Here is a 16,876-nt window from a genome sequence, read left to right on the forward strand (position 1 = left end):
AGTCACAGAAAAGAAAAGAGACATAAGATAATAGAGATACATTGTATAGAGAAGCCTTACGTAACCATACTTCATCTAGACCGTCAGCACAAGAGAGTGGGCAGTGATCTGTGTTGCAATATATACACTTGTAAACCCCCCCTCCTTCATTGAGTCAATGGGGGTGGGGGGCTCTCTTACCAGCTACCATATCATGACCAGGTTATTCCTGTGCCCTTCCCACCTCCCACCTCCTTTGAAGTGACATTGTACTATCAAATGGTCAGATAGCTACTCCACATAACATTCCACAGCAGGGTAAGATGTCTCTGTTGATTCTAAACATGTTCTCAAACTATAGTCATTGAAAGGTCACTGTAAGTCACATTAATAATAAAGTCTACCACCTTCAGGGCCCAAATCTCCACCACATTTGCGGTCAGGGTATATTTTTGTGAAGCGTGCTGAGGAGTAGTATGCCCGGTGTAGAAACTTCAATTGTATGAACCTATCTTTTGCAGCGATTACTAGGGGCAAATATTGCTGAATACCCTCTTCCCAGTCAGTATCTGCTAACTCCAGAATGTCCCTTTGCCAAAGGTTAAATAACTAATAGACCCTAGACCCTTAGAATCCCGGTTTACCCTTGCCACTATCGAGAAGTGATGCTGCTCAGAGTAGTCAAGACAAATAACAGACAATTAGCCCAAACGCAGAAAATCTTTGAACAAGGTGAGAAAACAGGCAGATTATTGGCCTGGATTTCCAGGGAGCAATCTCCGGTTTCAACCATAGCCAGTATCCGCAGAAACGATGGGACTCTAGTGACAGACCCTGTTAACATAAATCTCTGCTTTGCGGATTTTTATGCTACACTGTACTCCTCTAGAGTGCAATACTCCTCTCTGGAGCTGTCTGATTTCCTGGATGGGGTGAAGCTCCCAACCCTCACTACGGAGGCAACGGAAAGTTTAGAAGCCTCAATTACATTAGAGGAGGTCCAACAGGCATTGGGCTCCATGCAAACAGGGAAGACCCCGGGTGTAGCGGTAAGGGTAAATCTAGGGTAAAAGGGATTCTAAATCTCGGGCTTTAGCTTCTGCTTCTTCTAATGTGATCCCTTCATTTCTATGTTCCCGAGCTATGGATGAGAGGTAGCAGCCCCTTACGTAGGCCTTAAAAGTATCCCAGACCATCCCTGCTGTGGAGGTGTTAGCGTTACATGCCCAAAATCATTTTATTTCCTTGGCCATTTCTATCTCAATGGTAGGGTGTTCAATCCAGTATCTAGATAGGTGCCAGAGTCTATCAGCTTGGGGGGTAGTAGACTTCAGTGTGCATAGCAGTGGGGAGTGATCAGAAATACCCGGAGGGAGCATCTCGATCCTTGTAATTTTAGAAAGCATGGTTACACTAGGGTATAGTAGGTCAATACGGGACAATGTGTTATGGGAAGAAGAGTGGCATGTGTACATACGATTTGTCTGGTTTTTCCACCTCCATACATCCTTCAACCCGAATACCTCAGCCCATCAGGACAGTGCTGAATCTGAAGCGGAGTCTGGGGACATTTTATCTAGGGATTGGTATGGAGGAATATTAAAGTCCTCCGCCAGGATCACATTGTCTGTAGGGAACTGGGCAATCAGGGCAGTCAGTTTGTGTAATAGGGAGATGTTAGCAGGAGGCAGCATATACAGACCTACCAGTACCATCTCTATCATATCTATCCTAGCATGTACCAGAACGTATCGTCCCTCTGGGTCTGTGACAATATCCAGGGTCTCAAATTATGAGATTTATGAACCAGCACGCTAACCCCCTGGGCATAAGTAGAATGCGTGGCATGGTAGTGGCGGTCCAACCATGGTCTTTTGAGGCCCATTATCCTCCTACCCACCAAGTGCATCTCCTGGAGAATGCAGATATGTGGTGCAAATTTCTTGAGGTAATCAAAAACCAAGGAACGTTTCATTTTTTGGTTGAGCCCTCTGACATTCCAGGATAAGATCTTTATTGGAGCCATATCCCGGGAGGACAAAAGGGACCACCGGACATCTTAGTTTGGTTGAGACCCAGAGAGAACGGCACCTCACCTAGTTGAGCTCCCCCCAGGGGCCCTTTCAAACCCGTGCAAATAGACAATGGGTTAGAGATCATCACGATATATGTAACACATTTGCTGCTATAAGACTGTCTGTTGTATAAGGCATTTGAACAAGTGATAAAGAAACAAAAACTTAATAAGCAGAACATCCCTCCCATCCCACCCCAGACCCCAAAAACGAAACCGCGGGGTGTTTGATTACCCAAACCAAACTTAATTAAACACAAAAGTAGAAGAATACTCCTATGGGGGCAATGTGTAACAAACGGCACACCTAGGACACAATTCTTTACGTTGGAGGTCAGGGACTCCACCGTCAGTAAATCCTGGAGGCAGCATATATCTAAGGGATCTTATAGAGAACAAAGCATATCCTGAAATTTGAACTGCATTTTTACACTTAGTGTATTCTAAGGGCCTAGACTTAGTTGCAACATATGAAGAAAACTCAAACCTGTAAAGAGAAAGGTGAACAAGGCCGGGGGTGGGAGCAAAACCTCCCACCCACAGCCCTCCCCATGAGTCTAGAACCTCCGACGGTGATACATTATACTGGCCAAGCCCCGTTTACAGCCAATAGGGGAATGAGAACTCCCAACAGGCTTAGATTCCAACATTGTGGCAGAAAGGGGAGCGGGAAGGAACCACGACCCTCCCTGCCCAAACATACATCAGAGGAGAAAACCATGTCGCCCCCCCCAATAAACACAGGGCAAGGTTGCAGTGAAGATGAGTTCAGTCCCTTAATGCTCAGCAGGGGAAAGGGAAGCGGGGGGAGCCCAGCAGCAACAGCCAGAGTCTGCTGGATCGAAAGGATGTATCAGCCCCCCCTACCGTCAGCAGAGCAGGATATTCAGTTAGGCAGTGTTCATGGCCGCCCTAGTCCAAGAATCATGGAATCAATCTAACTAAGCAGGGTAACCTTGGAAAGCTTTAGGGGAACATCAGTCATTGGGTCATCGGAACTCTTGCAAAGAGGGAAAGAAAAAGAGACCAGGGTCTTCATGCTCACCACAGGATACATCCGTAGCCGAAGGAGGATAACTTGTAGAAATCAGCACTGGGAGGATTCAGCGGTGTCGAGGAAGTGACTCAATCCATCTGGACGCCTCCTCCGGGGAAGTAAAAAACTTTGTAGCTTCCCCATCCATCACTCTGAGCCTTGCCGGGAACATCATATTGTATTTGAGCCCTTTAGCCCGCAGCTGGGCCTTGACTGGATTGAATGTTCTGCGTTGCCTCTGTGTTTCCACCGAATAGTCAGGTAATAACATGATCTTTACATTCTCATATCGTAATTCTCCCAACTTTCTTGCCTCTCTCAAGGTGAGATCCCGATTTCTGAAGTTCAAGAGGCGGAAAATAAATGTACGCGGCAGGGCGACTGGCGGACCTTGGACAGATGGCATTCTGTGAGCCCGTTCAACCGTGAAATGTGGGGAAAATGGCGCCTGAGGGAGGAGTGTGCGTAAGAGGTGTTCTGTGTAAGCCTCCAGATCTCTCCCCTCAACTCCTTCAGGGAGGCCCACCTTGCTGTAATCTTTTAATGCTCCTGTTTTGGCCTACATGCATATTTGCCTTCATTAACCTCCCCAGCGTGCTATCCTGGGCCCATATACACCTAGTCACTTAACAATGTATTTTGTCAGCTCCATTGTAGTTCTTTACCCTAAACACCCCCTAAAATGTGTACAAATGGTATTGATTGTTGTCCTTAAATTCATGCAGAGTTTCATATGCTTTTTTTTTGGGTCCCAAACTCAGCTCGAACCCCCCTCCCCCTAAAATTTTTACAATGGGCCATAAGAAGGGGGGGGGGGAATCTGATAAGTGTGCTTTATATTTTTGTCTTGAAATACTCCTTAAAATAAATGTTATACTGATGTTGGACAAGAATGTTTGTGTCTAATCTGCTTGCAATGTTATGTGCAAAAGTACTAATATTTTTTTTTTGGTTTTGATTCCACAGTTTCCTTCAACGCCATAGGAATGGTAGACTGTAGCCTCCCATTTTGCCGACAGTTGGGACTTTTCCAACTGTGGAGGGGCTATAGATGGGAAGCACGTCCACATCATGCCACCACCCCATTTGGGGTCTTACTATTATAACTATAAGGGGTTTAATAGTATAGTGTTAATGGTGGTGGTGTCGGCACAATATGAGTTTCTCTATGTGGACGTGGGTAGGAATGGCCGGATGGAGGATGGAGGTGTCTTCATCCAGATAGAGTTTTACCAACGTCTCTAGACTGGTGGCCTGGCATTGCCACCTGATGCAGACAATGTTGAAGGACTCCCGTTCATCTTTATTGCTGATGAAGTGCTCGGTCTGGGCGAGCACCTGATGAGGCCATTCCCCCAGAGGACCCTCACCCCGGAGAGGAGGGTTTTTAACTACCGGCTGGCCAGAGCCAGAAGAGTCATTGAAAATGCGATCGGGATAATGGCCAGGCGGTTGCGCCTGTTTCTGACAGCAATAAACAGTCGGACTACAAAATCAACCATATCATCTTATCCTGCTGCATATTGCACAATTTTTTAAGGAAAAATGCCTACAATTATATTGCCTCAGTTGGGCCTGAGGCCGAACTTCCTGAGAATCCCCTGATGGGCCTGGATACTGGCTGTCCTGGCTTGGCACCCCAAAGCGACCTTGAAGTTCGGCAGAAATATGTAAATTATTTTACGAGTAGGGGGGCCATTGCTATGCCAGACAATGTGTAAATATTTTTTTAATAAAAAAAAAATTCTGATAAAATGTTGAATTTTCTTTATTGCTTGTGTTTGTTGTTGGCTGTCTCCTAGGTTCTCCTAGTGCACTTGTAGTGCCAAGTGGATTTTCCTTTAGTAAATAAGCCCCATTGTCACTGTAAACACAAAATTGCTTCAAAAACGAATATTGAGCATTGAAAGAAGAAACCACACATTGTTGATTAGCAAACTTTTCACTCTTTGCACATTCACATGTGCGTTATAAAATTTTGATGTAAAATAATATATATATTTTTTTTATAAGTTTTTTTCAAAATTTTTTTTTTTTCGCTATAAACACGCATGTTTCTAAACATAACATACACAACTCTGGAACTTACAAAGTTCAACGTATAAAAACTGAAGGCAATATCAGACATTATAGTGTCAAAAATGTCTTGATATTGCCTTCATCAGATGGGGTGATGTCACCCCCGTAAAAGCCAAATTTTGAAGATGTACACAATTTGGGAGACAAAATGGATATTTCCCTCCTGATCCCGTGCCTAATGTCAACATGTGCTATCTCCCATCATGGGTGATCAATGGACATGTTTTGGGGGTGCAATCCCTTCCTCTCACCTATTAGAGTTACGAGGAAGGTGTCGCACCCACAAAACGCGTACATTGATATCCCCTGATGGCAGATAGCACATGTTGACACACCATGTACATCTTCAAAATTTGGCTTTTAAAATGTCAAAAAAGAGTTTTTGAAAAGTCCAACAAATGTTAAAATGGTGGCATTTTGAAGAAATTCAGATTCTCCCCAACACATCAATCATGTTCTTCATTTGTTGTTCCATAACATTGAGTTTATTCCTTATGATGTCAATTTCACCATTCCACACCATGATGTCCTGGATTAGCCTTTGTGCACTGTCACTTGTGAAATGTTCAACTTGCTCTTCAACAACCAGCACATCCCCTAAAAATTTGAGTAAAAACATGTATTATAAAGATGCAGGCATACATATATTACCTGAAGCTGAGGTGTCAGACACTCACCTGTTATGGTGACAATCTCACCGACTTCCTCCACCTCTCCTTCCTCCAGATCCTCGGGGTGTGGTGTTGTTCTGAGTTCCCCTTCTTTCTGAGGTAGGGGGTTCCTGGTGTCCTCTGAGTGGTGTCCTCCGAGTCTCTTCTCCCCTATGAGAATGAAACAAAAGGTATACTTAGCACACAGATATTTGAGTCCAGAAATAGGAATATGAAACATTGCTGGGAAGTGGAGTACAACTGTCTGTTTTGGGCAGAGTTCCAAGCTGAAGACATGATTTTTTACCTTACCAAAGCTGCAATACTTACCTTTTTCTGACAATTTTCACACATGGAGACACCCCAAGTATCCACTGGAGCACCTGTGTGGGACACCTTAAAAAGTTTGTTCTTGTGTCCCACACTGGTGCTCCTGAGTCCAGATGTGTAAACAGCTGCTGAGTGTCCTCTCCTTACATTACACTGAATCAAGCTTGCATTTCATTCTAGTTACAAACACATCTAAACAGCAATGTACAAAACTTATTTTTAGACAAATAGGCATGACCAAATGTATTTAACCTGTATCTGCCCAAAACATCATATTTAATGAGCGAACAATGTTTCCAACGACCGATTACTGTGCCCACGAACATGAAAGTCACCATTTTAAACTGTACAATAGCTAAGAAAATCGCATGGCGCAGCATGCAAGTAATAATAATAATCGGAACACACGAGAAGTACTTACTTTTTAGAAGCACTTTCTTGATCCTTCTATACTGATCCTGCTCCCTCAGTTTCAGGTCTGACCAGCGTTTCCTCAATTGCTCCTTGGATTGTCGTACCCCAAAATTCCTGTGCAGACTCTTCACAACTTTAATCATGATCTTGGCCTTTCTCTCATTAGGGTTGGTGTACAGTCCATGCTTCCCATCATAGTCGTTCCTCCTCAATATGTCCACCATCTCCACCATCTCTATAAAGGCCATATTTGAGGCCTTAAATCTTCTCCTGCGGGTTCGGGCTGTTTCTGGCTCCGGGCTTTACTCCTCCTCGAATTAACACACACTTGCTCTTTCTCCGCCATGTCACTTCTACTGCGCGCCTAAAGAGAAGGGGCGGGGAATATTTTCGAAAGAATGTCAGGGGTAGGCGACGTGGACGGAGTTTCACGCATGCGCAGTGTATATAAAGCTAACATGCATGTGTCATACGTACGTTCTGTGTGCGGAGGAAGGAGGAACGGCGAGCATCCTAAATGAAGGTAAAATTTGAATTTGGCCCATCAGTGGCCTATACTGCTTCAAGATTGAGGCCTATATTGGGATAAGATTATGAGAGTTTAGGCTGACATTAGTGTTTTTGTCTTGTGTATTTTCTTACATGAAATATGAATCACTTTAAGGACCCAGACTTCATGGCCAGTTTAATAGACAGGTACAGGGAGATGAAGAATTTGTGGGAGGTGAAACACAGCTTATATTATAATAAACAAGTTAGGAGGTCAACGCTGGATAAACTTCTGGAATTTGTGAAGACTCGGGTCCCCGATGCAACCATACTGTTCTTGGAAAAGAAAATTGGGATCTTGAGGAACAGGTATAAGAAGGAGCATAATAAGATTCAGAAATCACTCAGATCAGGAGCAGCAGCAGCGCAAGTGTATGTACCCAGGCTGTAGTACTTCAACAAACTGCGGTTTCTGGATGACCAGACTGAAGCCAGGAAATCACTTTCTACCCTTCCCTGCAGCCTTCCTTCTACCCCTCCCTCAACCCCAGCAGAGGCTGACGAGGAACAACCTGGGCCTTCCATCCTGGAAGAAGTGGATGCGCCCAGCTGCAGCCAGGTATATTATTTTTAGACATAATTATTGTCCTAATAATAATGATGTTAACTAGATGTTACAATTGATAACAAATTAACCACTTGCCAACCACCTAATGCAGATATACTGCGGCAGAATGGCACGGGCAGGCAAAATCACGTACCTAGTATGTGATTGCTTGCCGCGGGCGGGGGGTCCGATCAGACCCCCCCCTGGTGCCCGAGGTGGTCGGTTTCTGTCTGGGAGCGTTCAGAAATGAGGGGGAGGCCATGCATTCGTGCCCCCCCGGCGATCGCTCCCAGCCAATGAGAATCTTGCCCTGCCTCTGTATAGTACACAGAGGCAGAGGAAATGATGTCATCTCTCCTCGGCTCAGTATTTTCCGTTCCGGCGCCGAGGAGAGAAGACATCCGAGTGAGTTACACCAACACACACACAGTAGAACAGGCCAGGCATACTTTACACCCCCCATCACCCCCCGATTACCCCCCCGATCACCCCCTAATCACCCCTCCCCCCCATCACACTGACACCAAGCAGTTTTTTTTTTGTTTTTTTTTCTGATTACTGCATTAGTGTCAGTTTGTGACAGTTTGTGTGGTAGGGCAGTTAGTGTTAGCCCCTTTAGGTCTAGGATACCCCCAACCCCCCTAATAAAGTTTTAACCCCTTGATCACCCCCATCGCAAGTGTCACTAAGCGATCATTTTTGTGATCGCTGTATTAGTGTCACTGGTGATGATAGTTAGGGAGGTAAATATTTAGGTTCGCCATCAGCATTTTATAGTGACAGGGACCCCCATATACTACCTAATAAAGGTTTTAACCCCTTGATCGCCCCCTAGTTAACCCTTCCACCAGTGATCACCGTATAATTGTTACGGGTGACGCTGGTTAGTTAGTTTTTTTATGGTGTCAGGGCACCCGCCGTTTATTACCTAATAAAGGTTTAGTCCCCTGATCGCCCGGCGGTGATATGCGTCACCCCAAGTAGCGTCAGGTTAGCGCCAGTACAGGCCTGAGTCTGCAGCGTTCGCAGAGTCAGGCCTGATCCCTGGGATCGCTAACAGTTTTTTTGGTAGCATTTTGGTGAACTGGCAAGCACCAGCCCCAGGCAGCGTCAGGTTAGCGCCAGTACCGCTAACACCCACGCACGCACCGTACACCTCCCTTAGTGGTATTTTATCTGAACGGATCAATATCTGATCCGATCAGATCTGTACTAGCGTCCCCAGCAGTTTAGGGTTCCCAAAAAACGCAGTGTTGGCGGGATCAGCCCAGATACCTGCTAGCACCTGCGTTTTGCCCTTTCACCCAGCCCATCCCAGCCCACCCAAGTGCAGTATCGATCGATCACTGTCACTTACAAAACACTAAATGCATAACTGCAGCATTTGCAGAGTCAGGCTTGATCCCCGCGATCGCTAACAGTTTTTTTGGTAGCGTTTTGGTGAACTGGCAAGCACCAGCGGCCTAGTACACCCCGGTCGTAGTCAAACCAGCACTGCAGTAATACTTGGTGACGTAGCGAGTCACATAAGTGCAGTTCAAGCTGGTGAGGTGGCAAGCACAAGAAGTGTCCCGCTGCCACCAAGAAGAAGACAAACAGGCCCGTCGTGCCCATAGTGCCCTTCCTGCTGCATTTGCCAATCCTAATTGGGAACCCACCGCTTCTGCAGCACCCGTACTTCCCCCATTCAGATCCCCAACCAAATGCAGTCGGCTGCATGAGAGGCATTTTCTTTATGTCCTCCCGAGTACCCCTACCCAACAAACCCCCCCAAAAAAGATATCGTGTCTGCAGCAAGCGCAGATATAGGCGTGACACCCGCTATTATTGTCCCTTCTATCCTGACAATCCTGGTCTTTGCAATGTTTTGAACGCTACCATACACTAGTTGAGTATTAGCATAGGGTACAGCATTGCACAGACTTGGCACACTTTCACAGGGTCTCCCAAGATGCCATCGCATTTTGAGAGACCCGAACCTGGAACCGGTTACAGTTATAAAAGTTACAGTTACAAAAAAAGTGTAAAAAAAAAAAACACAAAAAAATATATAAAATAAAAAAAAATAGTTGTCGTTTTATTGTTTTCTCTCTCTATTCTCTCTCTATTGTTCTGCTTTTTTTTACTGTATTCTATTCTGCAATGTTTTATTGTTATTGTTATTATGTTTTATCATGTTTGCTTTTCAGGTATGCAATTGTTTATACTTTACCGTTTACTGTGTTTTATTGTTAACCATTTTTTTGTCTTCAGGTACGCCATTCACAACTTTGAGTGGTTATACCAGAATGATGCCTGCAGGTTTAGGTATCATCTTGGTATCATTCTTTTCAGCCAGCGGTCGCCTTTCATGTAAAAGCAATCCTAGAGGCTAATTACCCTCTAGACTGCTTTTACAAGCAGTGGGAGGGAATGCCCCCCCCACCGTCTTCCGTGTTTTTCTCTGGCTCTCCTGTCTCAACAGGGAACCTGAGAATGCAGCCGGTGATTCAGCCAGCTGACCATAGAGCTGATCAGAGACCAGAGTGGCTCCAAACATCTCTATGGCCTAAGAAACCGGAAGCTACGAGCATTTTATGACTTAGATTTCGCTGGATGTAAACAGCGCCATTGGGAAATTGGGAAAGCATTTTATCACACCGACCTTGGTGTGGTCAGATGCTTTGAGGGCAGAGGAGAGATCTAGGGTCTAATAGACCCCATTTTTTTCAAAAAAGAGTACCTGTCACTACCTATTGCTATCATAGGGGATATTTACATTCCCTGAGATAACAATAAAAATGATAAAAAAAAAAAATGAAAGGAACAGTTTAAAAATAAGATAAAAAAGCAAAAAAAAATAAAGGAAAAAAAAAAAAAAAGCACCCCTGTCCCCCCCTGCTCTCGCGCTAAGGCGAACGCAAGCATCGGTCTGGCGTCAAATGTAAACAGCAATTGCACCATGCATGTGAGGTATCACCGCGAAGGTCAGATCGAGGGCAGTAATTTTAGCAGTAGACCTCCTCTGTAAATCTAAAGTGGTAACTTGTAAAGGCTTTTAAAGGAAACACCCACCATTTTAATCTGTAGGGCATTTGCTTTAAAAAAATATATAATGTTTGGGGGTTCAAAGTAATTTTCTTGCAAAAAAAAATAATTTTTTCATGTAAACAAAAAGTGTCAGAAAGGGCTTTGTCTTCAAGTGGTTAGAAGAGTGGGTGATGTGTGACATAAGCTTCTAAATGTTGTGCATAAAATGCCAGGACAGTTCAAACCCCCCCCAAATGACCCCATTTTGGAAAGTAGACACCCCAAGCTATTTGCCGAGAGGCATGTCGAGTCCATGGAATATTTTATATTGTGACACAAGTTGCGGGAAAGAGACAATTTTTTTTTTTTTTTGCACAAAGTTGTCACTAAATGATATATGTGAAATTACACCCCAAAATACATTCTGTTGCTTCTCCTGAGTACGGGGATACCACATGTGTGAGACTTTTTGGGAGCCTAGCCTCGTACGGGACCCCGAAAACCAAGCACCGCCTTCAGGCTTTCTAAGGGTGTAAATTTTTTATTTCACTCCTCACTGCCTATCACAGTTTCGGAGGCCATGGAATGCCCAGGTGGCACAACCCCCCCCCCCCAAATGACCCTATTTTAGAAAGTAGGTACCCCAAGCTATTTGCTTAGAGGTATTGTGAGTATTTTGCAGACCTCAAATTTTTTCTTGTCTTTCTTCATTTTCAAAAACAAATGAGAGCTGCAAAATACGCACCATGCCTCTCAGCAAATAGCTTGGGGTGTCTACTTTCCAAAATGGGGTCATTTGGGGGGGGGGTTTGTGCCACCCGGGCATTCCATGGCCTCCGAAACTGTAATAGGCAGTGAAGAGTGAAATCAAAAATTTATACCCTTTAGAAATCCTGAAGGTGGTGATTGGTTTTCGGGGCCCCGTATGCGGCTACGCTCCCAAAAAGTCCCACACATGCGGTATCCCCATACTCAGGAGAAGCAGCTAAATGTATTTTGGGGTGCAATTCCACATATGCCCATGGCCTGTGTGAGCAATATATCATTTAGTGACAACTTTGTGCAAAAAAAAAAAAAAAAGTGTCACTTTCCCGCAACTTGTGTCAAAATATAAAATATTCCATGACTCAATATGCCTCTCAGCAAATAGCTTGGGGTGTCTACTTTCCAAAATGGGGTCATTTAGGGGGGTTTTGTGCCATCTGGGCATTTTATGGCCTTTAAAACTGTGATAGGTAGTGAGGAGTAAAATAAAAAATTTACGCCCTTAGAAATCCTGAAGGCGGTGATTGGTTTTCGGGGCCCCGTACGAGGCTAGGCTCCCAAAATGTCCCACACATGTGGTATCCCCGTACTCAGGAGAAGCAGCTGAATGTATTTTGGGGTGCAATTCCACATATCCCCATGGCCTGTGTGAGCAATATATCATTTAATGACAACTTTTTGTAATTTTTTTTTTTTTTAGTCATTATTCAATCACTTGGGACAAAAAAAATTAATATTCAATGGGCTCAACATGCCTCTCAGCAATTTCCTTGGGGTGTCTACTTTCCAAAATGAGGTCATTTGGGGGGTTTTGTACTGCCCTGCCATTTTAGCACCTCAAGAAATGACATAGGCAGTCATAAACTAAAAGCTGTGTAAATTCCAGAAAATGTACCCTAGTTTGTAGACGCTATAACTTTTGCGCAAACCAATAAATATACGCTTATTGACATTTTTTTTACCAAAGACATGTGGCCGAATACATTTTGGCCTGAATGTATGGCTAAAATTGAGTTTATTGGATTTTTTTTATAACAAAAAGTAGAAAATATCATTTTTTTTCAAAATTTTTGGTCTTTTTCCGTTTATAGAGCAAAAAATAAAAACCGTAGAGGTGATCAAATACCATCAAAAGAAAGTTCTATTTGTGGGAAGAAAAGGACGCAAATTTCGTTTGGGTACAGCATTGCATGACCGCGCAATTAGCAGTTAAAGCGACGCAGTGCCAAATTGTAAAAAGTGCTCTGGTCAAGAAGAGGGTAAATCCTTCCGGGGCTGAAGTGGTTAATGATTTAAAATGAAGAGATTTACATATCAATAGACAGTAGTCACCAAAAATGTTTGGAGCAAGAATGAAAAATGCTGGGGTCAGAATGATAGTCTTTTCTATTTATTAACATTCAATTTTCAAGTCATGAGCTAAAAATTGTGTGTGATTGATGAAGCAAAAACTAAAACTATGTCTCTTTTTTATACACAGGATGAGCTCAGCCAGGAGGAGGGTCTGGAAAGTGTCAGGCAGGAGGAGGCCATGCCCAGTGTCAGCCAGAAGGTAGGTGGGCCCAGTGTCAGCCAGGAGGTGGCCAGGCCCAGTGTCAGCCAGGAGGTGGGCGGGCCCAGTGTCAGCCAGGAGGTGGCTGGGCCCAGTAGGAGCCTCACCCAATCCCAGGTGCCTCCCCTCTGCCTTACAACAAAAAGGCCCAGGAAGGGAACGATCACGGAGGAGGCAGCATTGGGACTCATTAGGGAAGCAAGTGATGTCCTCAGAAGAGATGGCTGCTATCTAGCCACTAGGTTGATGAAATTGGAAGAGGGTCAATGCTTCCTCTGTGAGGGAATTTTTGGTGAGGCCCTTCAGAAGGGGCTGAGGGGCCAGCTGACTGAGAACAGCCACATATATGAGCTCGCCCATCCTCCTCCTGCCACAAGTACACCACCAGAGCCACAGCCTCCAAGGAAGGCTGCATGGAAGGCTGCAGGGAAGGGTGCAGGGAAGCATGGAGGGAAGGCTGCAATGAAGAGAAGAAAGTGATGGCCTGGGTTCAGTCTGGTCTGACAGAAGACGCAGGCTGGGGTAGTACCACAGCCTGGGGACATATATGTCATCTGCTGCTGGTCCTGATGTCTGGGAGTCCTGGACCAGATTGGGCTCCAAATTATATGGACTCCTCAAGATAACAATTTTTTTCCCACAGACTTGATGTGTGACCTGGGGGCCAAAAGGCTTCGCAAATTCCAAAAGTTTCTCCAGCGTTGCCTTCCTCTTTATTTTGTTACCCAGAATAAATGGATATTTTATTTTCTGAAAATACTTGCCTATGTGCTTTTCTAAAAATAGGACAGTTTGTTTGTGAGTAGGCAGGTACATTTCAAAAGTACAATGTCAAATTAAAAAGGGACACCAACCAGCCTCCTTGAGACCAGCCTCCTTGAGGTTAAAAAATACAAGATAATAATGTTATTGTGGTAACTTGACACACACACACAAAAAAAAAATTATGGAGATCACTAGAAAATTATTTTTCAATAATCCAAAAAAAGTAGGAGATCTTGATGAAAGAAGAAATAATAAAAAAGATGACTATAAAAAATAATTCTAAACATTATTATGGAGATCTGGCTTTAAAAAAAAAAAAGATTAGTCATGAGATCACGAGAAATAATAAAGAAATAAGTGAGAACTCTGTGTGAATATCAGCAGCAAAACAAAATCATTATTCAAACATTATAAAGCACAAAAGAATGTGCTGCATTAAAAGATCACAGAATTTGCAGCATGAGGAATGTGCTATCTCCATTACGAACGCTAGTTTTACCAGACCGAGTGCTTCCGACTTGTATTTGCTTCAGAGCATGCGTAGTTTTTGGTGCGTCGGAACAGCATACAGACGAGCGGTTTTTCCGATAGTAATTAGTTCCGTCTGAAAAATATAGAACATGTTCTCTATCTAAGTCCATCTGAATTTTCGACGGAAAAAGTCCGATGGGGCATACAAACGGTCGGAATATACAATGAGAAGCTCCCATCGGACTTTTTCTGACGGAAATTCCGCTCGTGTGTACGCGGCATTAGAATCATTAACCACTACTATCTGAATTTTGTCTTTTAGCCAGTTTTCTGTCCATTTACAAATTGATCTTTCCAAGCCTATAGACTTTACCCCAACACATTAGCCATGTGTGGGGAACTTTGTCAAACGCTTTTGCAAAATCCAAGTATACCACGTCCACAGCCACCCCTCTGTCCAAGGTTTTACTTACCTCCTCATAAAAAGAAAATCAGGTTTGTCTGACTTCTGTCTTTCATGAATCCATGCTATCTGTTGCTTAAAATATTTTTTTCAGCAAGAACTTGTCTATGTGGTCTTTTATTAAACTCTCCAGTATCTTCCCGACGATAGAAGTTAAACTAACAAGTCTATAGTTACTTGGTAAAGACTTTCATCCCTTTTTTAATATAGAAAACAAATTGGCCCTACGCCAATCCAGTGGTACCATTCCAGTCATTAACGAGTCCCTAAATATTAGAAACAATGGCTTTGAAATTACAGCGTTCAATTCTTTTAGGATTTGTGGGTGGATGCCATCTGGGCCAGGTGCTTTAGCCACCTTTATTCTGTCTAAATATTTCTCGACCATATCACTTTTGAGCCATTGTGGATCATTTGGGGCTTTGTCACTACCATCCCCATTATGCACATGAGCTCCCCTATGCTCCTTTGTATACACAGAGCTGAAGAAAGTATTTAATAAATTTGTCTTTTCTTTGTCCCCAGTCACCCACTCTAGATTATTTTGTAAAGGGCCTACATGCTCAGACCTGATCTTTTTACTATTAATATATTTGAAGATTTTTTAGGGGTTTGCCTATCTTTTGCAATCTGTCATTTGTTTTTAATTTTTGCATCCTTGATTTCCTTTTTACATATTCTGCTATATTCTTTTTAGCATTTAAACAATAATAGTGTTCCTTCATTTTTATATTTTTTAAAAGCTCTTTTCTTATTATGTATAGCCATTTTAACTTTGGCCGTGAGCCACATAGGTTTTATTTTTAGCCATTTAAATGTATTGCCCATGGGAATATGCTTTGCAGTGAGTTTGCATACAGACTTTTTGAAGAATTCCCATTTCTGTTCTGTGTCCATTGATGCCAATATTCCCTCCCAGTCTAAGTCCTAGAGAGCAGTCCTCATCCTTGGAAAATCTACTCTCCAAAAGTTAAGCGTTTTTATCTTTCCCGTATGTGTTTGTTGCTTACAGCTAACATTAAATTAAATCATGTTATGGTCACTGCTACCCAGATGTTCTTTTATATGAATATTGGTTTGAGATTACCAGGTCCAGCAGAGTCATTCCTAGTCGGGGCCTCAATAAACTGGACCAAAAAATTGCTTTGTAATAGGTCTATAAATGTTTGCCATTTAACTGTGCCAGCAGTGCCATTACTCCAGTCAATTTCTGGGAAGTTAAAATCCCCCATTATTATCATTGTCTCAGCCCTTGCAGCCCTTTCCATCTGTGCAAAGAGTTGAGTCTCCATCCCCTCATTAACACTGGGGGGTCTATAACAGACTCCAATGATAACCTTTTTTAGTACGCACACCTATGTACGGTTCCCCCCATAATGCTTCAGACTCATTACACTCTCCATTGACTAGGTCCTCTTTCACACTCGCTTTGAGATCACGTCTCACATAGAGACATACACCACCACCCTGTCTTTCTTTTTTGTCTTTTAGCTTTAGGGTGGATCTTGGATTGCGAATGACAATTCTTTAAAACCCTCATCTTTGACATGCTTTCAGCTATTAGACCCTTTTCTAATGGAAAGAATGGAGCCAGAAGGTATCCCAACAGAATATGCATGCCACTGTACTTGCCCCACATCCATGCACCACTTACAATAGATGTCATAAGGAGAACAACTTACCCCCTTTATTATGAGAAGCCCATATTACTGGGGGGTTTCGGCCCATCCCTAAATACAAAAAAGGAGGTTGGGACTTTAAATGAGGCGGGTAATAACCAAGTATTATTATTATTATACAGGATTTATATAGTGCCGACAGTTTACACAGCGCTTTACAACTTGAGGGTAGACAGTACAAATGCAATACACTTTAATACAGTAGGAATCAGAGGGCCCTGCTTGTTATAGCTTACAATCTAAGAGGGAGGGTCAAGAGATACAAGAGGTAATAACTGTGGGGGATGTGCTGATGGAGAAAATAAATGTACTGTTGTTAGGTGGGGGCCAGATAGGCTTCTCTGAAGAGATGAGTTTTCAGGGATCGTCTGAAAGTAGACAAAGTAGGAGATAGTCGGACAGATTGGGGTAGATCATTCCAGGGGATGGGAGAGGCTCGGAAAAAGTCCTAGAGGCGAGCATGGGATGAGGTGACAAGGGAACTAGAGAGCAGAAGGTCTTGGGAGGAGCAAAG

Source organism: Aquarana catesbeiana, linkage group LG13, assembly GCF_042186555.1.
Source record: "Aquarana catesbeiana isolate 2022-GZ linkage group LG13, ASM4218655v1, whole genome shotgun sequence".
In the NCBI taxonomy this organism is placed as follows: Eukaryota; Metazoa; Chordata; class Amphibia; order Anura; family Ranidae; genus Aquarana; species Aquarana catesbeiana.